The sequence below is a fragment of the Suncus etruscus genome, chromosome 4 (genome assembly GCF_024139225.1).
Source record: "Suncus etruscus isolate mSunEtr1 chromosome 4, mSunEtr1.pri.cur, whole genome shotgun sequence".
NCBI classification, from domain to species: Eukaryota; Metazoa; Chordata; class Mammalia; order Eulipotyphla; family Soricidae; genus Suncus; species Suncus etruscus.
In genome coordinates this window covers 71697755-71723945 of record NC_064851.1, presented here as the reverse complement: position 1 = coordinate 71723945, position 26191 = coordinate 71697755, and the positions used below count along the sequence as shown (strand labels likewise).

Sequence of the window (26191 nt, the reverse complement as noted above, 5' to 3'; positions counted from 1 at the left end):
TTCCTTGCTTCAATTATAGGAACTCTGCCTAAAATAACCACAATGACCACAAACACCTAAAATAAACCATATCAATTCCAAGTTGTGAATAAAAAGAGAGAAAGAGATAAAAGTCAAATTAATTAAATGGGTCTGATTATCGAGAGAAAACCACTACGACTCACATCTTAAGTCAGATTGCAACCCTTATATAACCAAGAAAAATAAAAATAGCAACCTATGTCTATTTGGGCAGTTTGATTTCCATTTCACAAAATGGTTGCCCTTTACTATTCTTGTGAAATGTCTATCATCCTTTCATTTTGATTAAAATCCTTGGTATTAAGGAACTGCTTACACATTCATTAATTATTGATTTTCATCTTTAAGAACCTGCTACTGCCTTAATAAATTTTTTCAACAATGAATTAAGAATTTCCCTCCACTTGTCAACATAATATACTGATAATTGTATTTCTTGCCTAAAAATGACCAAATTCAAAAGCGAATTTTATAAATTGAATCTATTTTACAGTACATATATCATAGAAAAACTATCTTGCTGAAAAGGGTGTAAGACCTTATAAAATTGAATAAAAACAGAGATGAATCACTAGCTTCCACAATTATTTCCACAATATGTAAATTCAAGAGCTACCAGTTATGTTAGGATTTATTCACTGTATACATAGATATAATTGAGTATCAAAAGTAGTGCCACACATATACAAATGGAAACAGAATGGATTTCATTTAAATTTATCCCTAAGTCCTTATACTAATTTTTGTTTTTTTGTTTTGTTTTGTTTTGTTGCTTTGGAAGACCACTCTTTGATGTTCAGTGGTTACTCCTGGTTTGGCAGTAAGGAATTACTTCTGGCACTGCTTGAAGAACCCACTTTACAATGATACCAGGAATCAAACTTGCATTGGCCATATACAAGGCAAGGGTCCTACCCACTATTGCTTTGGCATCCTTCTAGTAATTTTTAAGAAGTAGAATATGACTATCAAATACTTCACCAAGGCATGCATATGTCAATTCACTTTCAAGTTAATACAAATTTAAATTTTGTGAAATGGAAGGCAACATAGGAGAGAAATCATACTTCCTTTAAAAAGTTTATGCTATGATGTTAAAATTTTGGAGAAAAATATTTAGGGCAACTTTATTAAATAATATATGTATGCTATTTATCAATTAGCTTAGTATTATGTATATAAATGCCAAAATTTCATAGAGTTTAAAAGTGTAAAGGCATTAATGCAAGTGACATATCAGAACACGATATACACATATGCACATATACACATACATAATAAAAAAAACAAATGTAGAACAGTAAATAAATAAGAGAAAGAGAACATACATCCAAAATAAACAAGTGGAGGCCAAAGACAGCCAGCATGGTAGGAAAGACATTTGCTTAGTGTGTAGCTAACATGGGTTTGATTTCTGGCATGCCATAGGGTCCCGATTCTACCAGGAGTAATCCCTGAGTGCAAAGCCAGGATTATCTCCTGAAAAATCACTTTGTGTAGCCCCAAAACAAAGCAGAACAAAACCAACAACTATTACTGTTTCTTATGTGAGAACTGCTGATGTTAATCCCACCATTAAAAAAGAATAAGAATCTCTTATATTTGTGAACACACACACAAAAAGATAGAGTTCAAATTTTTTAGGCAAGGATAAAGAGCTAGAGGCATCTTTAGGCATGTTTTAATACTTAGAGATGAGGTATTATCACATGAAGCCATATCCTGAACATGGAAATGCATTCCTCTTACCCTGATATCTTAGGTCCCTTAGCTCAGACCAAAACATTCAGTTCAGCCTAATTAGCTTAAGATTTGTAGTATGTAAACTTGACATATGTGTGTTTGAAATTCAGTCTTTTACCTCTACTAATTAGTTTGATGTTTATGTCCCTTCATCTTCGGAAAGAACAAAAGAATTTGGTAAATAAATTTCCCATGCCTCAACAGTGTTAAATTCTGTTAGTTGATTACAATATTTGTTAAAACAAATCAACACTTATGCTTAAACAAATCACAATATAATTTATGCATAACTACTCATTGGCATATTATAAGAATATAAATCATAAGGAGAATAAATGTATCAAGAAGATGCTTTCAGTGGTGAAAGTACATCAGTCATTAGAAATGACTCTTTGGCTTGACAAAAGACAATTTCCCTAGAAGTTTGGGTGCTGAAACAGTCTCCTCATCAGTCACATTAGAAGTGTATGCAAGATTCAAGTGCCCTTTTCTATCATTCCAGTAAAGCTTAAAAATGAAGAGCGATGGGAGTGGAGTTGAAAAGAAGGGATAGTTGCAAGGCAAAAAAATTATCTGACATTCTAATGAATATTCAGTGAGAATAAAAATATCTTTCTTCAAATGAATCTTTTTTATTAATTTCATTAATCTTAATATGCAGTTTGACATTCTTCTCTCTCTCTCTTTTATACAAACTCGGAAAATTCATGGACTCAAAACTATCAAAACAACTTTGTGAAAGGAAAATAAAAAGCAGTGCCTCAACCAGAGTAGCTCTAATCTTGGAGAGTCAATGGACTATTAAATGGGAAATCATCTGTTTTCAGATTTTACTTTAACGCCATTACATTCCTCCAGTGAGCCGTTATCTGGTTTAGGGGGTCTTAATCTTCTTGTACGCTGGCAGAAAACCTCTTGCACTTTGAATAGCTATTCATACATAATGTGCAATCATATCCACAAATAATTCCAAATAAATATATATACTTTCATAGCACACACTCATATTCATGCATTTAACTGCCTACTGTACTCTAAAGACATAATGTTATTCTTTTCCAGCATACCCATGGCTCAATATTTAATCTGGGTGATTCAGTTACTTGACCTATTTTTACCTCCTCTACATCCCCTTAGAATTGGGTTTTAGTATGTTGGTATTAAATGTAAGTAGACATAAGTAAGTAATACTAGATCAAATATTACCACTAGGTCTTATATCTGTGTGAGACTTTATGTGTGCATACACAGCAGATAAAATATATTTTGTTCACAACTCCGTTGCTCTGAAGGCAATAAAGTTAATGATGAGAGAATGTGAAAGAATGTGAAAGAAAACCAGAATACCAGAAGCCAATGGGCCTGTAATACATTTTGATACAGGTTTGATAAATTCCTGAAATAGATGGTATTTTATTCAGAACATCTGTCATGGAACAAATTAAAAATGCTTTGGGTAACTATTTAGTCATGAAAATAAGGTCTTTAACAGTACTTTGCAAATTTCAGAAAATACATTTGTATTTTCAACACAAATTATGTGTATATATATATGTCTATATATATTGTTCTTGTGAAATACTATGGACATTCATGGTGTTGATGAGAGAATAAATGAAAATTTTAAAGAAAGTAGATGCTTTTAAGTTATTGCATGTTTGTTTTTTGGGCCACTTGGCGGTGTTCAGGGGTTACTTCTGGCTCTACTCTCAGAAATCTCTCCTGACAGGCGAGGGTTTCATATGGTTTCGCCCCCCGGGTCATCAGAGTGCAAGGCAAACACCTTACCGCTGTGTTATTGCTCCAGCCCCAAGATGTTGCTTTTAATATTATCCATTCTAAATCACTAAAGAAACATAACTGATTTTATTTTCTTTAGGAAGATAATTACTTTATTGGATAAAGTATATAATAATGTGATCTTTAATCTGAGCACAAAAATATGAAGTCAGGCTTGAAATCCTCAAGTTAAGAGTTACAAAATAATAAGGCATATCAAATTTCTATTCCTAATAATCAATATAACTAAATACAACCTAAATTACCACTTTGGATCTTAGTGGTAGGAAAGCAAAGCTTCTCACTGTGAAGAGTTTGTGAGTAGCAAAATTTCAAAGGTCCCCACTAAATATATATATAGAAATATATATGTGTGTATACATATATATAATCCTTTATAAATAAGCATTTAATATCACAAGAATTTTTATGACACACTGTGGTATCATGGTAACCATCTATTAAAATGTAAACATCTATTAAAAGAAAAGGATAAACTTGGATGACTTGTGAAATTTATAATATGTTCTGTCTTCCTAAAAATCTTATAGTTTGGGGATCAGAAAAATAGCAAAGCATTTAAGGCACTGACCTTGCATTAACTGAACTCAGTTCAACTTCTGACACAGCAGTCTAGGTTCCCCAGCACTACAAGAAGTGACTTTTGATCACAGAGATGCCTAAGCCCAGAACTGTTTAATATGGCCCATACCAAAATTCCCATCAATAGTTTCAAGGTAAACTGAACTACTTAAATATTTTAATTATATTGAAAATAGTAGTATCCAATAAAAATAAAAACACTTATACATACAATTTGATTATGTATGTGGCCTTTACTCTATGTATGAATGATATTTGTAACTATTATTTTTTGAGTTGTTAATATGAAGCATAGTTCTAACTTCTCTCAAAACATGTGCATATACGATTCAATTGTGTTAAAGTTTTTTAGTTTGTAAATATACCTTTCTCCTTCCATATATTATAATATCAAAGTATAATGATTATTATTTTTTTATTCTTTCTCAAAAGGGCACTTTAAATGAGATATGTGAATTTGCCAAAATAAATACCTTGGTAAGGTACTGACTTTGTAGCAGCATATAGTAGGCTATTTCATTCACTTTTTCTAATTATTCCAAGAATAAAGTTGAAAGATAAGAACTGTGAATCAGAAAACAACTTTGTAGTATAAATAAGAAAATAATGGGGGCCGGCAAGGTGGCGCTAGAGGTAAGGTGTCTGCCTTGCAAGCGCTAGCCAAAGAAGGACCGCGGTTCGATCCCCTGGTGTCCCATATGGTCCCCCCAAGCCATGGTCAATTTCTGAGTGCTTAGCCAGGAGTAACCCCTGAGCATCAAACGGGTGTGGCCCGAAAAACCAAAAAAAAAAAAAAAGAAGAAAGAAAGAAAGAAAAGAAAATAATGGTAAATTGGGCAGTAGGATAAATATTACTTAATAAATATTTATCTTTTTAGGAGAAATTGTTCATTTAATATGTTGAAAATATTTCATTCATTTTCTCTTTTTTCTTTTTTTGGATCTTGGACTGTGAAGCCTGGAGAAGAGACTCCATTTTTGTCAACCTAAAGTTAAGTTTTTATTTAAGGCAAATAAGGCTAATTTCCATATAAGGGCTAAGTTTCTATCCCAACAATATGATGCAGGAGACCCCAACGTCCTATAAACCACAATATACCACCCTAGATCTAGCTATCAAAGGATATGATGGAATACCCTAGAAACACCCTAGACATCAAGACTTCCTGCTTCTTGGCCTCTTTAACCTGGCTTCTTGCTGTAGTTGGTCCTGCTTTTTCTTTTTGTAGCTTGTTGATGGATAGAATGAAGTTTTGCTTTGCTTTATTACAATCATGTGGGCTCATTCTTTGACCCTGGGCTCTAACAGGACCACACCCTGTATTACTCAACACTTACTCCTGACTCAGTGTTCAGGGGTGCGATGGACCAAACCCTTGTTGACCACATAAAAGACAAGTAGCCTTTTCACTGGACCTTCTCTCCAGCCCCAACATTATCAGATTAAAAGAGCCTAATTGTGACTTTAAACAAAAATGTTTTCACAACACATATGTTTTGCTTACAACGTATAATTTTGGAGAACTATTATGAGTTTAACATATCATTAACATGTTTCTTAGTTTCAATTATAAATTTAAATTTTAGTTTTTATTCAAATACTACATATTCCATATATTTCTGCTAAAGTTCTCTTCATATCAGAAATATTGAAGCTAATATTTAAGTAACAGCTTATGATATAATAAAATAAAATATAATATTTATGCACTTATAAACTCATATAAGTATATCCATTACCGAATTACACTATTTAATATTATATATTCAAACATAGGGCATATATACATTAATATTTATTCTTTGTTCCTAATTCCACTCACATCTATACTCTAATAATTTTTCAAGAAACAAGCAACAACATTTCAGGAACATGTTTGTATTATATTCAAGAAAGCATATTTGTTTTCCATTCAAAGGCATATCCTACCAATTGTGAACACTAAAAAATAAAAAAAATAAAAATAAAGATTTAAAAGCTGCATATATAATCAAGTTTATTTACATACCTATTTGTACTTGGTGGTATATCTTTGTGACTTAGAAATATGAGAAAAACTTTTATCATTAACATTTTACTTTATTTACAAAAATAAGGTGCTGACTGTAGGAAAATAATCAAGGACAAGCAGTGTTCTTTCTGTGGAGATCTGTCAGTCATTATACTTAATTTTTTCTTATCCCACCAACCCCTGCTTCTTCCTCTGCATTCTGTTTACTCCCACTCCTTTTTTTATACCTCATTCTTAAGGTTTGCTAAACCAGAAATACCCACAGAACAAATCTAAACACTTTCCATTCTTCTTTCAAAAATCCATTTCCTCCACAAAGCTACTTAATTAGATGGAAGTAAAGTGCTAATTTGCTAAGGGGAAAAGATCATTTGCATATCAATTTACACACTTTTCACCAAGTATTAATAATTAGAGAGCAATCAACAACCTTTTGAAGGCTGACAGAAAAGAAAAAAATGATTTCTGTGAAGATTAAGCAGTCAGTAAACTATGCAGAGGAAGGACACAGGGAGAAGAGTTATATGTCTGTATATTGAACAATAATACTCAGAATATCAATGGGTTAGCTATAAAATGGGAATAACTCTATTTTTCAAGTTTGATATTAATTAGTTGCTGGCACAAAATCATGAAAGTAGGCAATTTAGACACAGAATAGTTTCATTCATCTATGGGTTTTAAGAAAAATAAAAGACATTATTGAAATAATACACAGAGACAACAGAGATGAGGGCTGGATGGACCAGCCCATGATATGAAGCTTACCGCAGAGTAGTGAGTCCAGTTAGAGAAATAACTGCATGGACAACTATCATGATGACAATGGTAGTGAGAGAAATAATAGATTTCCTATCTCTAATACAAAAAAGGTTTTTTTAGGGGGGCAGTTTGGGGGACATTGGTGATGGGAATGTTGCACTGGTGAAGGGATGTGTTATTTTTTATAACTAAAACCAACTACAAACATGTTTGTAATCATGGTGCTTAAATAAAGATGTTTAAAGAAAGGAAAAAAGAAAGAAAGGAAGAAAGGAAGGAAGGGAAGGACCTAGGAAGGAAGGGAAAATAGTCTAAAAGGTTTAACATTCTTTCAAAGGTGTTATTATAAGAGTGCAAGTGTCTAATTGTTTTGAATCAGGCAGGCAGGAAGGCAGGAAGCTAAGGAAGGAATCTCTAGGGCAAATGAGTTCTTCAGAGGTAATAAAATGAAGATATAAGATTTAGAGCTACTTCATCATAGATAAGAGTCTCATCTGGAGCCACTGCAGAGCCACCCCCCCCCAACCCTACAAGAAGAAGCTCCAACATGAATAAAGGCCAAAAAGGGGGTGTTCTTTACATGACTGAAACCTAATCACAATCATATATGTAATCAAGATGTTTAAATAAAGAAAATATAGTATTATGAACAACTTTGAAGCCACAGTATTTAAATAAATTAATTAATATTTAAAAAAAGAAATCCATATACATATTCAATATTTTGAAATTGTTAGAGTTTTAAGGTATGGTCTTGTAAATCAGTGTGATCTCAATTAATGAGGTCAAATAAGTGAATAAAATAAAATAAATGACAAAAAAAAAAGAACTAACCCTTGGCAATCACCCTAACAGAGTTTGGCAGCAGTGGGAAGTGGAGGTGTCAAACAAAAATACACAAACAAACGCAAACGTCTGGGGCAGTTTGAGAAACCCTAGTAAAGTCACCCTGGAACAAGGTAGCTGTGTGCTTGTGTTGCCAGTCCTCTAAGTGGTGTCTGCATACCTCCAGCATCTCCTCTCTTTGAATATGGACTCTTCTACTTTAATGCTGGGTTGTGTGCCTGGGCTCTCTTGCTCCTTGGCAAACTCCATGCTCTCTCTTAAGCACCTTGTTATTCTGTTTCTTATTCTATTACTCCCCTATATTCAATATCTCCATATTATATCCATTTTTATTTCACTGCTTGTATCCAGATATAATTTTCTATGAAGTTAGATGACAAACCCGAAAGACCTGGACAAGGTCTACATCTGACCTTGCTTCACACTTCGTTTTTAGGCCAAAACAAAGCCCACATTCCTACACTTTAGAGAGGAAGCTGTAAAATCACTTGGAGCTGAATCTTTCTCCTCCACAATCTAGACCTTACTCCAACCTAGACCTCCACCAGCATCAAATTACACTAAAAACTGAATAAAGTTAATAAAAAGAAGATACCGATCATCATTTAGACTATATTCACCACTTTAGAAAACACACGAGAGGGCCGGGCGGTGGCGCTAAAAGTAAGGTGAGCCTGCTTTGCCTGTGCTAGCCTTGGACGGACCGAGGTTCGATCCCCCGGTGTCCCATATGGTCCCCCAAGCCAGGAGCAACTTCTGAGCGCATAGCCAGGAGTAACCCCTGAGCGTTACAGGGTGTGGCCCAAAAACCAAAAAAAAAAAAAAAAAAAAAAAAAAAAGAAAACACATGAGAAAGTTTAGCTCATCAAACTGAAAAGTAGCTAGAAATGTCAAAAGTATCTTCAATAAAAGGAAACCAATTTATTTTCTTTCATAGAACACAAATTTCATAAAAACCATTCTAGAAAATAGTATTTTGTGTTCCCTTTGAGGAATGTTTTAGACACTTATTTATGTTTATTAAACATAAGTTATATTGTCATGTTTATGAAGAATCCCATTGACTTTATTTACACTGTCCAATTACACAAAGGACATTAGTATGTTGAATAAATAGGAAAGTCATGGTAACATTTAATACTTTCTAAGGAAAAAGCTTTCCAGAGGTTTAAAACTTAAAGGAGAAAAGGTTGGGAACTTTTCTTCATGCATACAAATCAGTAATTATGATAGATATGAAGTAGAGTACTGGTGTAATTCTTACTTTTAAAATGATCAGTCTCACAGTTTAAAAGAGAGTGGGCCTTTAGTCATAGACATCTATTTCTCTGGGAGTCTTCCCTCCTACACTTAGCAAGGAAGCTGCATAAATATTTCCCTCTGTCTTATTTTTCTGATTATTTTATTATAAAGTGAAAAACAAGGATTTTTTAAAAAAATCTTTATCAAAAAGTAGAAAACAAAAAATCTTTATCAAAAAGTAGAAAACAAAAAAAATCTTTATCAAAGATTGTATAAGCACCTTTTTATTTATGTACTAAACAAATATTAAATGAGATACTTTATATTTTAATACATCTTTATAATGAAGTATAAAGATATTTTTAAAGTTGTGGTTGTCTAATAAATTTAATCATCATCCTTTGTGCAAAATGTAATCAATAACCACCCTCTATCTATATCTATTGAAAATGATAAAACTTAAACAGTATATTTTTGAACAGTCATTTGAAAAAAATTTTCTGGTCAGTGAATGGCATTTTATGCACCTAAGAATACTATGTTCCTCAGTAGTGGTAATAGTGAAATTCCTGCTTTGAAACTCATAGTTCATAAATAATTTTTTTTGGTTTTTGGGCCACACCCTGTGATGGTCAGGGGTTACTCCTGGCTATGTTCTCAGAAATCTCTCTTGGCTTGGGTTCCATATGGGACACTGGGGGATAAAATTAGCACATCTTGGTCAGGGGTTACTCCTGGCTATGTTCTCAGAAATCTCTCTTGGCTTGGGGGTCTATATGGGACACTGGGGGATAAAGCTAGCATGTCTTAGGCAAATGCCTCACCACTTGCACCACCCCCTCTGGCCTAATAAATAATTTTAATTAGAGGAAGAATATTTTGATTATTTTAAATTTTTACTATCGAGAAAGCAATTAATAAATAGCAGAGGATCTAATATGTATTATAATAGTTTAATCTTGACTGACCCTTTGCTAGACAAAAATACTTGATTTTATACAACATTAATATTTTCAGTAAAGAACACTTTGGTAAAGGTATAATTTAGTTCTTCATCCAATACAGAAATCACTAGAGACTTACATAGGAGGGAGATTCTGATTTAATAGGTCTGAGTTAGAATGTGAAGTTTTGAGTTTCTTGTTTGCTCTGTTGTTCACCAGTTGAACTCCAGATATAAATTTTGTAATGATACCAGTGAACTATAATTCGATAACACACACGTATGTTTTATTTCATGGATTAAAGAGTTAAATATAATTTTTAAAAATTTATTTCCATTCTTTTTCAAATATTTCTAATCGTGATTAAAAATTTTAATTTCAGCAAGGCTTCAAATGTTTCAGTTTTTCAGAGTGATTAATTTGACCTATCTCAGGAATAATTCGTGGTTCAGATTTTAGCAGTTGCAAAGATTTAGAAAGAACAATGAAAACAATCACAGTATCACATTTCTGCAGAAAAATTGAGATAAGCAACTACTATAAGACTTTTTTTCCTAAATGTCAAGCATATTACCATATAGTATACTATTTTTAATATAAACTCCTGCTTTGTAGCTTTCATCGTGCAATATTTTTGCCATTTGTTTCTGATCATGTGCCCAGAATACATGAATACGCCAGTATATGCTTTTATTATTGATATTCCGAATTGAGTCCTAAAGTGAAATTTTACTACTGATTCTAACATAACATACTTCTTCTTTTGGCTTTAAATGTAAGTCAACAATGCCCTTAAGCATTTGTATTCGCATCACAATATTTTTTTTCTTAACCATTCCATGATTTTTATTTTATTTTAAATTTAAACACTGTTTACAAGTTTGTTCATAATACGGTTGTTTTTCTCCACAGATAAAGTTGTTTAAAACAAGTAACAGTGATTCAATGTACAACAACCTTCACCAGTGCACAGTTTCTGCACCAATGTCCCCAGATTTCTTCTAACTCTCCTTAATGCCCTCTCACTTCCCTTTTTTATGCTTTTATGATGTTTATTCACCCATAACTTTCAAATAACATCAATTAAGTTTTCTTGCAACTTTACACAATAATGTTAGTATTATAAACATAGTTTACCACACCAAATTTTTTTTGATGTTTCAAAGCCTTTAATTTTTTTCTTTCATCTTTTTTTAAATATTATTTTGATCATATTGGCTTACATATCTTTCACAGTAGTATTTTAGGTACATATTAACATTAAATCAAGAGAATACCCATCACCAAATTTGTCCTCCCCCCATCCCTGTTCCCTTCCTGCAACCATATCCCCCATCATCACCCCCTGGGTTGCTAGAGTAAGTGGTCCCCTCTTTGTCTAGCTTACTATTAGTGATCATATATCTGTTTGGTCCTGGTACCCTCCCTTGTTTCCCCCTCTATTTGAGAGGTGGAGCTCGATAATTCGAGTTATGTGGTTTTGTTTGAAGGAAAGAAAAGCAATAGAATGGAGTAAAAATAAGAAAAAAAAATAAAATAAATCAAATAAGCTGAAAATGGTGGAGCCCACTCATCACAATATTAAACAAATTATATTCTTTTTATCTTTCAGGGTTTAAATATAAGGGCTTAGTTTCCCAAATGCATCAATATCAATAACAGAAAGGTCAATTAATTCAGTTTTATTCTTTAGTGCAAATTACTGCATGTAGCTTATTAATAGTTAATATTATTATGTATATGAGAATATATATAAGTATATGGTCATGAATATTACTTTCCAGATTTAATGCTAAAATTGTTGAGTTTTTTTGTATTTCATTTCATGGAATCAACTTTAGCACACCGCTGGAAAAATTCTGTGGAATTATAGAACTATATTTAGAAATATATTTACTATTTAGTCGATAAATTTCAACATCACATTGAATTTATACTAAACAGTGATTTTTACATTTTTCCTAATTTCAGTTATCAACATTTATGATTTATCTTCTGTAATTCAGCAATGAACTATGCTGCTATGATAAAAACATGTAACTCCAATAGACACAGGCAGTAATAAACATCAAATGAGATTAGTATGTTTAACCATCGCTATTTGCCCCAGTGATTCCCCAGTGATCCAGAGTAAAAAAATAGCATGACACTGAGGGAGAAAAATGATAGCCATTTGGTGGGGTCCATAGTGTTCACAAAAGGAGGATTTCATTCACTAGATAGAAACCTCAATGCCATGTAATTGCTAAGAGGATGATAAACCATGCAAAATAGAAGCAGCCCTACCAGAGTAAGAAAGAGAGCTCTTCACAATAACAAATATAAGGGTAAGATGTTCATGAATTGTAGTTTTATTATTATGACATTTTGATGCTAAAACTGAAGTTTATCCATCATTAATTCAATAAATGATTTTTTTCTATAGTGCTGACCAGAAAAAACATGATACATTCTCTGTGAACATTCATCACGAGGAGAGATCCTAAATAACAAATACATAAGCAGAATGAAGGTAGCAGAATAGGTGGCAATATAGTGATTAAGAAGGAGTAAATATGCAAAAAAGTGCATGAGGAAGTATGGTAATGTGAGATAAGCCAAACCCAAGTAAACCAAATATGTTCACATGTAATGCTAAGATCCATCAAGGTTTAACAGTCATCAAAAGAAAATGTCACCATTTTCTAAACAATGAAAAGGTATTCCTTGAATATGTTCATTTGGGTTCAATTTCAGACATGCTTATGTCCTCAAATACCAACACTTGTAAGAATGTAGTGATTTCACCTGTTTCACACAATCACCATTTGTGGCATACTTGTAAACCATTTAAGTGATGAGAAACAAAGGTTCAAGTCAAAGTCATTTTCCCAAAGACAATCATGTAACCAGAACTGCTTGTCACCTGCTCCCCTTTTTGCCATCACTGCCTCATGATTCAAGGTTGACTCATCACCCCAAGGGAAGAGAATTTAAATATCTTCAATTTGAAAAGATTTGACGAAGAGAAATCATCATGATGTTTTTCTACTTGAAACAGTAAATGTCATTCTGACCAAATCATCTTAAGATCAACAAGTGATAGCAATGAAAATTTTATAGGAGTTTTTGCCTCACCTGACATCATACCCAGAGGCAAAGGATAAATCTAGAAAATTCTTGAGTTGATACTCTAAGAAAACTCTCATCTTGAACTAACTATATTTTTTACCAGTTTAAACAAATGTCCATGAGAAAAAGAATAAATAGTATTGACAGGCATTCTCTATCTTCTATTTTATATAAAAAGCAAATGATTATATGTCATCCTGTTGCTTGACAAAACCTAAACTAAGAGACAAGAGAATAGCCACAGATCACAAATATAAGATTTTTTACCTAATGATCAAGTAACTACTAGATTACTATTATAAACACTAGAAGTTATGAGACCCAATTATTCAGCTGAGAGAATAATCTCTAATCATCGTTACTTAATTTTGCATTTTATAACTCATTAATTTAACAGAAAATTGTCTTTATTCACTTTTAGAGTATTTTATGTGAGATAAAAAACTAGTTAAACCCTTAAGTTCTAGGTAGGCTAATTAGAAGATAAATAAAAGTTGTGATTAATATAAATATCCACAAATGATGTAATAGTTCTTTGACTTTTATTAGGAGGAGCTTCCAATAGTCATTAAGTAGTAATTATAAAAATTTGATTTCCTGACTGAGAAAGTAAAAAAAATAAGAATACTAATTTGGAGAAAGTGAGGGCAAAATAAGAACTCTAAATTACTGACAGAGGTTGTATGTTTTTGCTGACTGTCTTGACAAATTACCACAAACTGAGATAGTTTGACATAGCACTAATTTATTCTTTCAGACTGGAAGCCAAAATTCCAAGGCATGCACAGACTCTGATTTGTCTAGGGAACAGTAAAGAAAATGTTTCATATGTATATAATGTATATATACATATATATGCCTTTAGTTTATCTTATTTGCCAATAATCCTTATAAATAATTAATTTATAACATATAACCCCAATTTGTGCCTTGGTCTTTTTCTTTTCTCATCTTATAACTTCACAAGTTATGAGTTTGTTTGTGTGTAGGTCTATATTAAAACCCCCTCTACTAATAAGGATAACCATTATATTAGAACAGGATCTATCCATAATATCTGATATATTGAAAATTTGAGTCTTGAACCATCATTGAAAAATGCATGTAAATATTTTAAATGTTCAAATACCTTGATTTAGTAGAACAGCCAAAAATTAGTCCTAACGAAATGATATGTATTGTTTCAGTAAATTATAAAAATAAAAATATTTAAAAAAACAAACAAAAAAACCTTTCAATATACTTGTTCTTTGCCAAAAAAAAAACATCTTTTATATTATCAGTAAATATCCTACATATTTATATTAGACAATATAGTAATTATATTTCATTATTTTTTTATTTTGGTTTTTGGACCAGACCCGGTGACGCTCAGGGTTACTCCTGGCTATGCACTCAGAAATCGCTCCTGGCTTGGGGGATCATATGGGACACTGGGGAATTGAAGCGCGGTCCATCCTAGGCTAGCTCCGGAAAGGCAGACACCTTACCGCTGTGCCACAGCTCCAGCCCTATAGTAATTTTGTAAGGTAAGGCAGGTAACAGAAATGATGAGTTGATAGAGCTTGAAACCATTACGTTTAAAGGTGCATTTGAAAAACTCTTGGTTCACACCTTATACGTATACCCTATAGCTATATTCTATAGCTGAATATTGCTAGAAGTAGTTCTTGTGACCTCCATGTACCATCAAGAGTATTTTCACAACTAATAATAACATATGGTGAGCCTGAGTGATAGCACAGCAGCAGGGCATTTGCCTTGCATGCAGCAAACCCAGGACGGACCCAGGTTGGATTCCCTACATACCATAAAGTCCCCTGCGCCTGCCAGGAGCGATTTCTGAGTACAGAGCCAGGAATAACCCCTGAGCGCCACCAGGTGTGGCTCAAAAACTAAAATAAATAAGTGACATATGGGTAGTGGACTTACAGACTAAAAACTATTGAAAAAATAGAGTAAACCTTTAATGAAGGCATATTTGAAGAGCTATATCAATTTTATATTTATGCTGATTTTGTTAAGTTCATAAAATGACAGTTAATTTTGTAATAACTAAATTTACATTTACAGTTATAAATATAAACTAAGAAATGTTTAGTTCTGTTTATTTAGGAATAAAGTTTTAATAATGGAATTCTTATTCAGATATAATGGTTATTTGAAGTGTTCATGTCTGTAATCCATAATCAGTGATCCCATCTAGACATTACCAGCATTCAGGTTAACAATTTTAAAGCTCCAGTGTATGTCCAGTAATGCTTTGAATTTATATGCCATGATATTGCAGCACCATTGAATCGAGAAGATTTTGTGAAAATATGGGATAGTATCTATGACCACAACAAGGGACTAGTAACTTGCATTATCTACTTTTTTTGGAAAAGCATTATGATTGTCTTCTTAAGTAGTAGATTTCAAATTGAGATATGAGACATTTAGTAATATAAAAGCTGAGCAAAACATTCTATTCACAAAGAAAAATTGCATAAGTGATAGCTAAATACATTTTGGAATGGTTTCTCTAGTCATTCATTAATTTTTTTTTCTGCTTTATTTACAAAGTACTCTACCCATCCCCATACCCTAAGGAGCAATAATAAACCATATATTTTATCTACAAAAAAAATGGAGTTTTACTAATGAGAAAAGGAAGATGACATTTGATTTAGTCCACTTTATTCATAGTAATCAAGACAAAGGATAACACACAGTACACACTGAGTTGAGTACATGTACTCTACATGTACATACAGAGTAATAAAACCAAGTGGATTGTGCGCATTTCTGTCACTTATCTCAAAGCTATTGAAATTTAAGCTCTGCTTTTTGTTTGATAAAAAAATGAAGAGAAAAAAAAGAAGTTAAATTTTATTAAAGAAATATCAAAATATCCAGCCATTTTTGTGAGAATTTGATGTGTATGTATGTCTTTGTTAATCAAGAAATATTTTTCTTATCATTTAAGATAAAAAAGGTTAAATTCAAAGCTCACTAAAGAGGAGTCCCTGCTAACACTTCCCTTTTAGCTTCAGATGACTATAAATTTTCTACTTGAAAATACATATAAAACAGGCTGGGAAAAAGGCTAAGTGATGAAGAGTGGTATGCCTCTCATGTATGAGGCCTCAGCTTGTTCTCAATGTCATTGCTAAGCAACTGTATTTTGTTTTGTGGACATGATTTTAGATAGCTTTCTAATTCTCCATCTTAATTTTTCTTTGTCCTCATTGAATAGAATAAACACTTAAAGTTCTGAATTTAGGACTTAAAGATATTGAATGTCAATGTAAACCATGCTTATTATTTATATGCAAAGATACAAACTTGTATTATCCTAGGATAAGACATGTTTTAAGCTTTAGTCATCAGTTAAGTTTTAGTTATCTGTTTCTTTTTTTTTTTTTTTTTGGACTAAAGCACATGTTACAATGAATAGTCCATTATCTTTGCCTATGTGAGTTTACACCCATTAAGAAAAGTAACATTGTATGGTCAAAATTATGTATGAATGGTTACTGTGGAGATGAATTTGTTTTTTTTTAAGGCAAATACCTATAATAAGGATAACAAATTAAAATCAGGACATTGCTGCCTTTTCATATCTGTCATTGTGTTTAGCATATACTACATTGTTTGCGCTATTTCTAATCCATGACTAAATTTATCAAAACCAGTCTACTTCTGTTTGTAATAATTCTGTTAATAAGAATCTGTAATTCAGGAATTGTACTTAATATGGTAAAGAACCTCTCATTGTAATCTAAAGTTCTTCCCAACTAATTTTGAATTCTTTATCCTTGCATAATTTTCAGATTTAATATTGGTGTGTATATTCCCTACAAAGGTACCATCTCCTCTATATATCCTTTAATCATATGATGCTAGTAAATATTTTGAACAAATAACTTTATCTTGACATTGGCTTTGTGTAAGAAGAAATACATGTTATTTAGTATATTTATAATGATATAATTTAAATAAATTAATTTCCATATGGTATATATTTACAATATTATGAGGATTATTTTAATAATATTATCCTTTAGTATTATTTTTAAGAGTATTCGGTTTTTGAGCCTTATACAGTATTGCTAAGTGACTACTCTTGGCACTGATGTGGGATATTCTTTTCTTGGTGTTTCCTGAGGAACTGTGTGGCACTTAGCCTACTGCATGCAAGACATACGTTTTAACATATGTGCTATCTCTTTGATGTTTTCACATGTTTGGAACACCTATTTTAACTTTATAATATTAGTACTATTTTTTAATTCTTATTGAAACCATTGTGATCTACAAAGTCCTTCATAGTTGAATTTCATATATATCATTTTAAACTGTCATATAGGGAAGATAATAAATGAACAAAGAAAAGATTTTTTTTACAACTTTTATAAGATATTTTAAAAAACCTGATAAATCTCTCTAGATAATACACATCTTTGAACTAAAACACATGGTGCTCACCTTTGAACTAAAACACATGTAAAAGCCTGAGGCATATTCACTAACTCATAACTGAGTCATTTATGGAGCAAAGAAAAGCTACTAAAGATCATAAAACTATTCTGTCCAGCTGTGTTGCTCTGGGTACATTTTGATGAGGAAAAATAATGAATACAACATCAACAATATTAGAAATCTCCATGTATTATCTAACACTGTCCATTTATTTTTTATTTTTTGTAATTTTTTTCTTTTGCTTTATTACTTTATTTCTTTTGGGGCTGCACTCTAGGGTTTGCAGTCTTACTACTGGCTCTCTACTCAGGGATTATTCCTAGAAGGATCAGGGCACTAGGGATTGAACCCAGGTCACATGAGTAAAGCAAGCATTCTACCTTTTGTTCTATCTATAGCCTTTGTTTTTGTATTTCTAAAAAATTAATTTTAAATGGCTCATTAAATAATCGTAAACAATGCAGATTAAAGTACCATAAATTCAATATTTAATATTTAAAGAACATTATAGTTGGTAAAAATTAATTGGTAACTAAAATATTTTACCACATTTAACTGAGTGATTTGTTGGCAATTATAAATTAATGTTGTCTTACATAGACTGTCTTACATAGGGAATTCTCACATTAACTGTCACTGTTTTTACCTTACATATAACTTGATATAGTTATCATAATTTGTTTCCTTGATTTGTCCCATTTCAAGCATAGGCAACGTCTATACAGATTTTATCTCCAATTTAAGAGTGCCTTTTAATGTAGGGATGCAAATTTTATATTTTTCCTATCAATTACTGAAAGCAGTCCAAGACAAAACTTCAGTATAAGCACCTTATTTGGAAGTTGGAAGTAATAAAAATAGGGGAAAAAGTGATAGGTTAAGAAAATTTGCAAATAAATCCTGATTGATTTATTTATCTGCAAATAAATAACAACAGTTATCATCAAGAGGAAATAAAGTTTGATCTCACTGGAAAACTTTCAGAATTTGTTTAAAGTTTTTTATTTCATAATTACTTCACTCTAATACTGAAAGAACTGGAATAATAGCACATGAATCCTAAATGCTTAATGACTTTAGAATGCGAGGGAGGGAAGTTAACTATCCAGCACTCCTAGTCTGCTAGCTATATTAGACATAGAAGAGCAGCCTTCTGGAAAAAGTTCTTAGACAAAGAGGAAGAAAACTAATAATACAAGTTTTCTGGGTACTTTTAAGCATAAATTTAGAGATATATGAGTAAGGAGCAGGCTCTAACAACTTCTTCCTCTTTGACTTAAACCCACAAACCAAAGGATAATGCAATTATTACCCAGAAATTATATTCAAACCTAATAATAGCTCTTTCTATTTGAACTGCTGAGACCTGAATCCAAGTTACGGGGACTATTCTCCAGCATTATTGAAATAACTATAGAACTTTTGTCCCCACTTTTATTCTTGGATCCTGAATACTGATGTCACAGAGAAACCACAGAATTGCCTTACTATTTGGTTCAAATAAAAAAATTTTTCCCTTCATTAAAGGCTTTCAGAGCTTCCATTATTTTTAGACTGAAATACAACTTACATACTCTTCAAAACCCTAAATGATATGTCTCATGACCATTTCTCTAATCACCTATCATTTTCCTTCTTGCTTTAAAAATTCAGCACTTTGACAGATAACTATTCTTTCCATGAATTTCACTTGTTTGCTCCGGGCATCAGGATTTTCTTTTTCCTTCTGTCTATAAAGCCTGTCAGGTACATCTTTGCATGTCCTTCTTTTCATCAAGTAATCTTTTCACATACATCATCTACCACTTTTAGCTATAGAGCCCATTGACATCTATTTATTATCTATCATCTTACCTTTACTTGTTTCCTTTCACTTATCCTTCTTGTCACTGAATAGAAAACAAAATGCCTCTTTATACCATTTATCACTTATTTTATTTTTCTACCAAGAACAGAGCTGATTAATGCTTGGTGATTTTAAACAAACACTAGTTTAACATTGAGAAAACACCAAAAAAACTAAATACCACATAAACTTATTTTTGATTAAATATATAAGGACACAAAAATTACAAGTGATAATGAGGGACTTATTAAAGTGTTACCAAAGCTAATACTGCAGTTAATAAATAAGATTAGCTCAAGTATACACATAGTCTTCAAAATGAATATTTTATTAAAAATACTCATGTAATTATCCCTAACTATATTCTTGTAAAGCCAAAAAAAATTTATGAACTGCCTGACTTAAATTCTCTGATTTGCATAAGTCCCAAATAAAATGGCTTTCCATTATGTCCAGACTCAGATTGTTTTATTTGAAATAAGAACAGACAATCTTGCTCTTGGACCTTGCACATATCAATATAAAAATAATCTTATATGGCAAATTTTAATTATATTTTTAATGCAATCACCTTAGTTTATATAGAAATAATTATGTTTTACTCCATAGTTTAGTCATTTTTGTAATATAAAGTCAATTTTGCCACTAACAAGTAAGAAAGCATGGACTGGCTTTTCCTTATTCACTATTGAACTTTTTAAGACTATCTAATTGTGGTAGCAAAACCATGCTACAATAGGCAGCCAGCTGTGGGTTTTTAGGCCACAATAAACATTATTTTATTAATTTTAATCGTGTTTGAAATTTTTCATTTCTCTCATTAATTAGAAAAGAAAGGTAAGTTGAGAGGTTACATAACTTCTTAAAATGTAGTTTTACTTGGTATGTTAATAAATACACAATGCTAATTGTCTTCCATGCCCTTTTCAATTTATATATTTTTATACTGTAAATTATCTATACAAACACTTCAATATTTTTCAATAATCAATTATTTGTGATGATGTTTATTTCATAGAAATGTTGTTTTCATATTAAATAGGTTTTTAATGTTTGTGTTAAGTAGAAAATGAAGTCTAAAATGGCATTGAAATTTTTAAAAAATCATAAATGGCAAAACATTTTTATTAATATTTCAAATTGCACAAAATATTTAGCTTGGGAGAGGTGAAAACTAATTACCCAACAAGTGGCTACACTTGTAAAATAACAAAGAAGTAACATTAATGCTAACCTTATTGTGACTTTTCACATTTTAAATTTTGTTCAAAATAAAAATTTAGTCTAGCATATTCTTAATCTTTGAAAAACATATGTTAAAACTTATATTCACCTTCCTTGAGTGATAGAAATTTAAACACATTTTATGGTTCTCAATCATTTATTCACTCCTTTCCCTTTGGTAACTGAATTAGAAGGAAAATATTTAAACTATTAGAATGGAATTTGAGAGGTTGATTTTTAAAGGCAACATTTTGCAGGAATGATGGCTTTTTTTTTTTTAAATCAGTATGCCCCTGGTTCAATCTCCAGCACCACAAATGGTCCAGGAGCACAAAGATGGCAGCTTAAAAATACCCATTAACTGAAAAGAAACTCTTCTTTCATCCAATTTGCCTGTAGTACAGGCAAATTCTCAGGCACACATTTCAATGAAAAAGCTGACAAAATGATTCTTAGGATCCCAGAACAATTTATAAATAAATATCAACTATCAATTTCCAGGGGTTAACAACTAAACTAGATGGACATAGAGACACAATTAACAAAAATGACCAATCAAAGTATGGGCAGATTAAATGGAGTGTTTCACTGCTCTATGTTCAGTAGAAATGACAAGACCCTAATTGGGCCAGTACTTCCAACACTTCAATGTTCTAGAATGGTTTAAAGCTAAAAGCAGCTCTGGAATTCTCTAGTCTGAATAGGATAGGATGAATATCCTAAAGGTGAAGTTGAGAACCCATAAAATCATTCAATTTACCTGCTCAATCTCTGAGTTTCCTAGATCTATTGACGACTAGAGGTTTTTTTTTTCACCATTTGTAATGAGGAAACTACAAAAAAGAGAACTGTTCTTCCTATTAATGGAGTATAAAATAGTTCAAGCTGTCACTTTTTGTGAAGCTACAATTATATCTTAAATGTTCATAAACTTCTATCTACTTATTTATACATATTAACTTTATTATACCATTTTCATTATTATTAAGATTACACTTACTTTCTTTACTAATTTGATAGTTACTTCAAACATTATTTTACATAAAAATATATTTTAAAATCTAAAAATCATATAACCATATAGTAATTTTAAATTATATGATATGTGTTCAATAAGTATTTAGAGATTGAATTAATGAGTAAAAATATACAGTAATTTCTCAAGAAGAATTGATTTGGTACCTTTTTCAACATATCTGACTACTTACTAACTTTACTTTTTCATTCTCGTTCAATTTGGTCTCTGGGTATTCTGAAGATTAATGAATAAAATATTTATGAGCTATTATAGACAGGCAAATAAAAGATCAACGTAAGATTTCCTCTCTGCATAACAAGTCAAGAGAAGTCCTAATATCCATTAGGCAAATTCATCCTACAACTCTTCATTTTGTTTTGAGTGAACATACTTTTTATTTGTTAACAAAGATTTAAAAAATATTAGGAAAGTATATTTTGGAAATCCGTGCAACAAATTTGATTTATTACTGTGTCCAAGTCTTTTAGGATACTGTTTATGCTAAAATTTTAAAACATTACCTTTCTAATGTAAATGATTAATTCTCTAAGCATTAAAGTCATACAACTCACATTAACAATTTGAGAGTGATTATAGAATTGATTCTTGGTTCATTCATCCAATGAAAATAAGTAACTACCTATTTTAAAGTTGTATTTACATATTGCATTTTATTTAATTGCCACAGGTGTACAAATAGAGCATTAACTGACAGTTTGGAAATGATGAATTTTACTCTGAAGAGAAATAGCATTTATACTGAAGTACAAAATTAAACTTACAATGAGCTAAGGGATACCTTAGCATTTTTATTGAAAATCTATTGTGTCATGCACTAGCTTTAAAAGTCTGAATATTATGAAGTAAACCTTTATAATGATACTAATAAATAAACATGATTATTGTCAACAGATGACATTAAGGCTTCAAAATATTAAATAATTAGTGTAACTTTTAAAATGAATAAGTAGTGATCACAGAGAGTTATGGGTGCAGTCACAGAAATAATTACACTGAGAACCATCATAACAAAATGTGACTGAATGAAAGAAGTAGAAAGCCTGTCTAGAGTTCAGTTCGGTGTGGGATGGGGAGGAGGAACACTTGGGACATTGGTGATGGGAATGTAAAAAAAAATATGTATCTGCTGAAATTTTAATTAAATAAAAATTAATTATAAATAATAAAATAATGTTAATTCAAATAGATTGAATAGGAAGTAAGTGCTTGCCTTGTATACTGTTAGCTGTAATTCTAATCTCTAGGACCAGGTATAATCTCACCAAGCACTGCCAGGATCACTCCACAACAAGAAAAATAAATAAGCAAGTAGTTCTCATTTTCAATAATAAAATGACTTTGAGTCTAAAGTTCTTGTTCTAAAATGTTTATAGAATAGTATGTTAAATAAAGCAAATTATATCTTAGCACAAATCTATAATTCTGTTTCCAACAAACCATCTTTTCACATTTAATAAAGAATGATCCTTACAATGAGAAGAAAATTTTAAATAGCATAAATTTTATTCAATATAAAATCCTATTACTTTTTAAATATATATTATATTTATATTTTATATTATAGGGTATATTATAATACATGGGTATATTATATTGGCCTAATTTCAAATCACTGTGCTTGGATTTATTTGTAATAAAACTAGGTCTAAGTACTGTGCAGTATCCATGTGAATGTTCTTAGGGATTCTACATCAATTAACTGTGCAACACATCACATTAGACATCTGCCATACATATCTACCAAACACATATCAATGACATATATAAGATAAGGAATGAGTCTGAAATTGTGATTGGATAAAGTAATTATAAGCAGTGTCAAACTTTGTTCTAAATTTATGTCACTGGAGTTTTAGGATGCGACATTATAAAAAAAATCTAGTAAATTTTCAATATGTCATATGCTAATTTAACATCCTATGGGTTCTAAAATAACACACAGAAATTCATTCTTTCTGATTTATAAATAATTTTCAAAGAAATTAAATGACTTGTTCATCTAATAAAGTCAGAATGTAAAGGAATGTGTATTCTGACTCTGACTTTTTATAACTATTGTTTATTTAATAAGGAAAGAGTAGCATTTACCTAATGCGTCACCCAGACTTGGTATTAAACCCTATATATGACTCAAAGAAGCAGAGATTATAAAACTTTGCATTGGATTTTCATATTTCATTTACCAATATCATCTCTAGATCCCCAATATTTTCAATATTTTCTTCTGATCATTGTACAGGAAAATTCTTTGTACATAACCTCCTTCATCTAAGTTATATGTATCTCAAGATTATGATTGGTCCATGATGTTGACATAAGCAAAAATAACAATATAGGCCTAAGTGAACTTTACATTTGAATTATTTTTAAGAGTTTACAAAATAAAAATGGTAATATCCAATAGGATCGGAAGAATCAATGTTATCAAAATGATCATCTTACTTAAACTACTATATAAAGTTGATGCAATCCTTGTCCTGACAAAAACTTTATATATAAAGCCATTGTTTAGATGTAACTTCCCAGGGCTACTTCAATCGTAATATTTATTTTAAAAAGCATTGTTCTATGGGGCTGGAGCCGTGGCACAGGGCGTAAAAGCATATGCTTTGCGCAGGCTAGCTTAGGATGGACCGTGGTTTGATACCACGGTGTCCCATATGGTCCCCCCAACCCAGGAGCGATTTTTGAGCACATAACCATGAGCAACCCCCGAGAGTCACGGGGTGTAGCCAAAAAAAATATTGGTCTTTATGAGGCTGTGCTCTGGGTTACTCCTGGGCTTGCACTCGAGAAAGCCCCAAGTGAACTTAAAGTAAATGTGGTGCTGGAAATCAAATCCCAGTTAACTGAGTAGAAGACACAAGGTCTGACCACTTTAGTTATGTCTCAAACCCGAGTAATATTCTTTATTAGTATACATAGTCTATGCTCCTGCATCAAGTACAGTGAGTTAATTATTTGAAGTGAATAGTTAAGAGAATTTTTGCCTTGGAGGAATCCGAAAATAGGTAACTTAAAAATAAAAAAAGAGAAGGATGTATACTGTTCATATATTTCACATGAAAACAATTACAGATATAGTTTTTGTTTAGAATCTATAATATAAATTTTATTACACATTATGTTCTTGGCTTAGTTGAAGTATTTCCAATTTTATCATTCTTAAAATAAACTCCTGAATATTAATGTGACAAATAAAGTGCAAGTTAGTATAGCTCACAGTAGATAGAAAAGAATTTATTAAAATTTAACATGGATATGCTATAAATTAATATAGAATTACATATGTTATGTTTATAAATAAAATTTTATGAATTTTACACTTAATTGTTATACTATTAATTGTAGATATATTTAATATTTAAGGCAAAATAATTTAAAAGTGAATTTTTCTGTTAATTTTATGAAGAACAATAGAATATTCCTATTGAATAGCTGTGAATGTTTTTCTGATTATATTGAAAACTATAAATTTATAAAGAATAAAATTATCTATTTATATTACTTATTATGGAATTATATGTTTATTTAAATGAAAATAATTGTAACTGTTGATGCAAATGGAGAGGAAATATGTTTGCTACATGTTAAATACTCTATTTTAAAGCTTCAAGGAATAAAAAGTATTATAGTTGATAACAGGGGTCTTCAAACTTTTAAAAGGGGTCAGTTCACTGTCCTCAGACAGATGGAGGGCTGGACTATAATTTAAAAAAAAAATGGGGCTGGAGTGGTAGCACAAGCTGTAAGGCGTCTGCCTTGCTGGCGCTAGTCTAGAATGGACCGCAATTCGATCCCCGGGCATCCCATATGTTCCCCCAAGACAGGAGCAATTTCTGAGAGCATAGCAGGAGTAATCCCTGAGCGTCGTGGGGTGTGCCCCCCCCCACAAAAACCAAAACAAGACAAAAAATAAACAATGAACAAATTTCTATGCACACTGCACATATCTTATTTTGCAGTTTAATAAAAAGGAACTAATACAATGCTTAAAATGAAGCACAAATAAACTTAAATCAACAAATTTACCAGTATTTCAATAGGAACGATGGGCCTAATTTTGGAGGGCCATAGTCTGAGGACCTCTGCCTCTGAAACTGAGAGAAGGAGGCAAGAGACAGAGAGAAAGAGGGAGTCAGAGTGTGGCACAAGCACACATCGCATACATGTGCACTGCATGCCAGGATGCATACCAGCTGCTAAACAGGACAGGCAACTACAGCAAAAACACACAATGAGCCAGATAAATGACCTGAGGTCACATTTGGCCCACAGGTGTTAGTTGGAGGACCCTGGTTTTATAACAATTATTAAAAATTCTCTATCTAGAAACTTTCTATAATCTATGAAAGATGTATTTGAATAATATTTCTTTCCTTTTTTGGAAGGGAGGTCAAACCGGGTGACATTCAGAGATTACTTTTGGTTATAAGCTCAAAAATCGCTCCTATCTTGGGGAACCATATGGGATGCTGGGGTCGGGTGGTTGAACTGCGGTCTGTCCTGGGTCAGCGGTGTACACGGCAAACGCCCTATCACTGTGCCATCGCTC

General features: G+C 31.7%; 1 protein-coding gene across 2 annotated transcripts in view; it reads right to left on the bottom strand.

The window, feature by feature from the left end:
- The window catches only part of GRIK2 (glutamate ionotropic receptor kainate type subunit 2), a 691383-nt gene that overhangs the window by 336219 nt on the left and 328973 nt on the right, over window positions 1-26191 (bottom strand). The gene's annotated exons all lie outside the window — the stretch shown is intronic.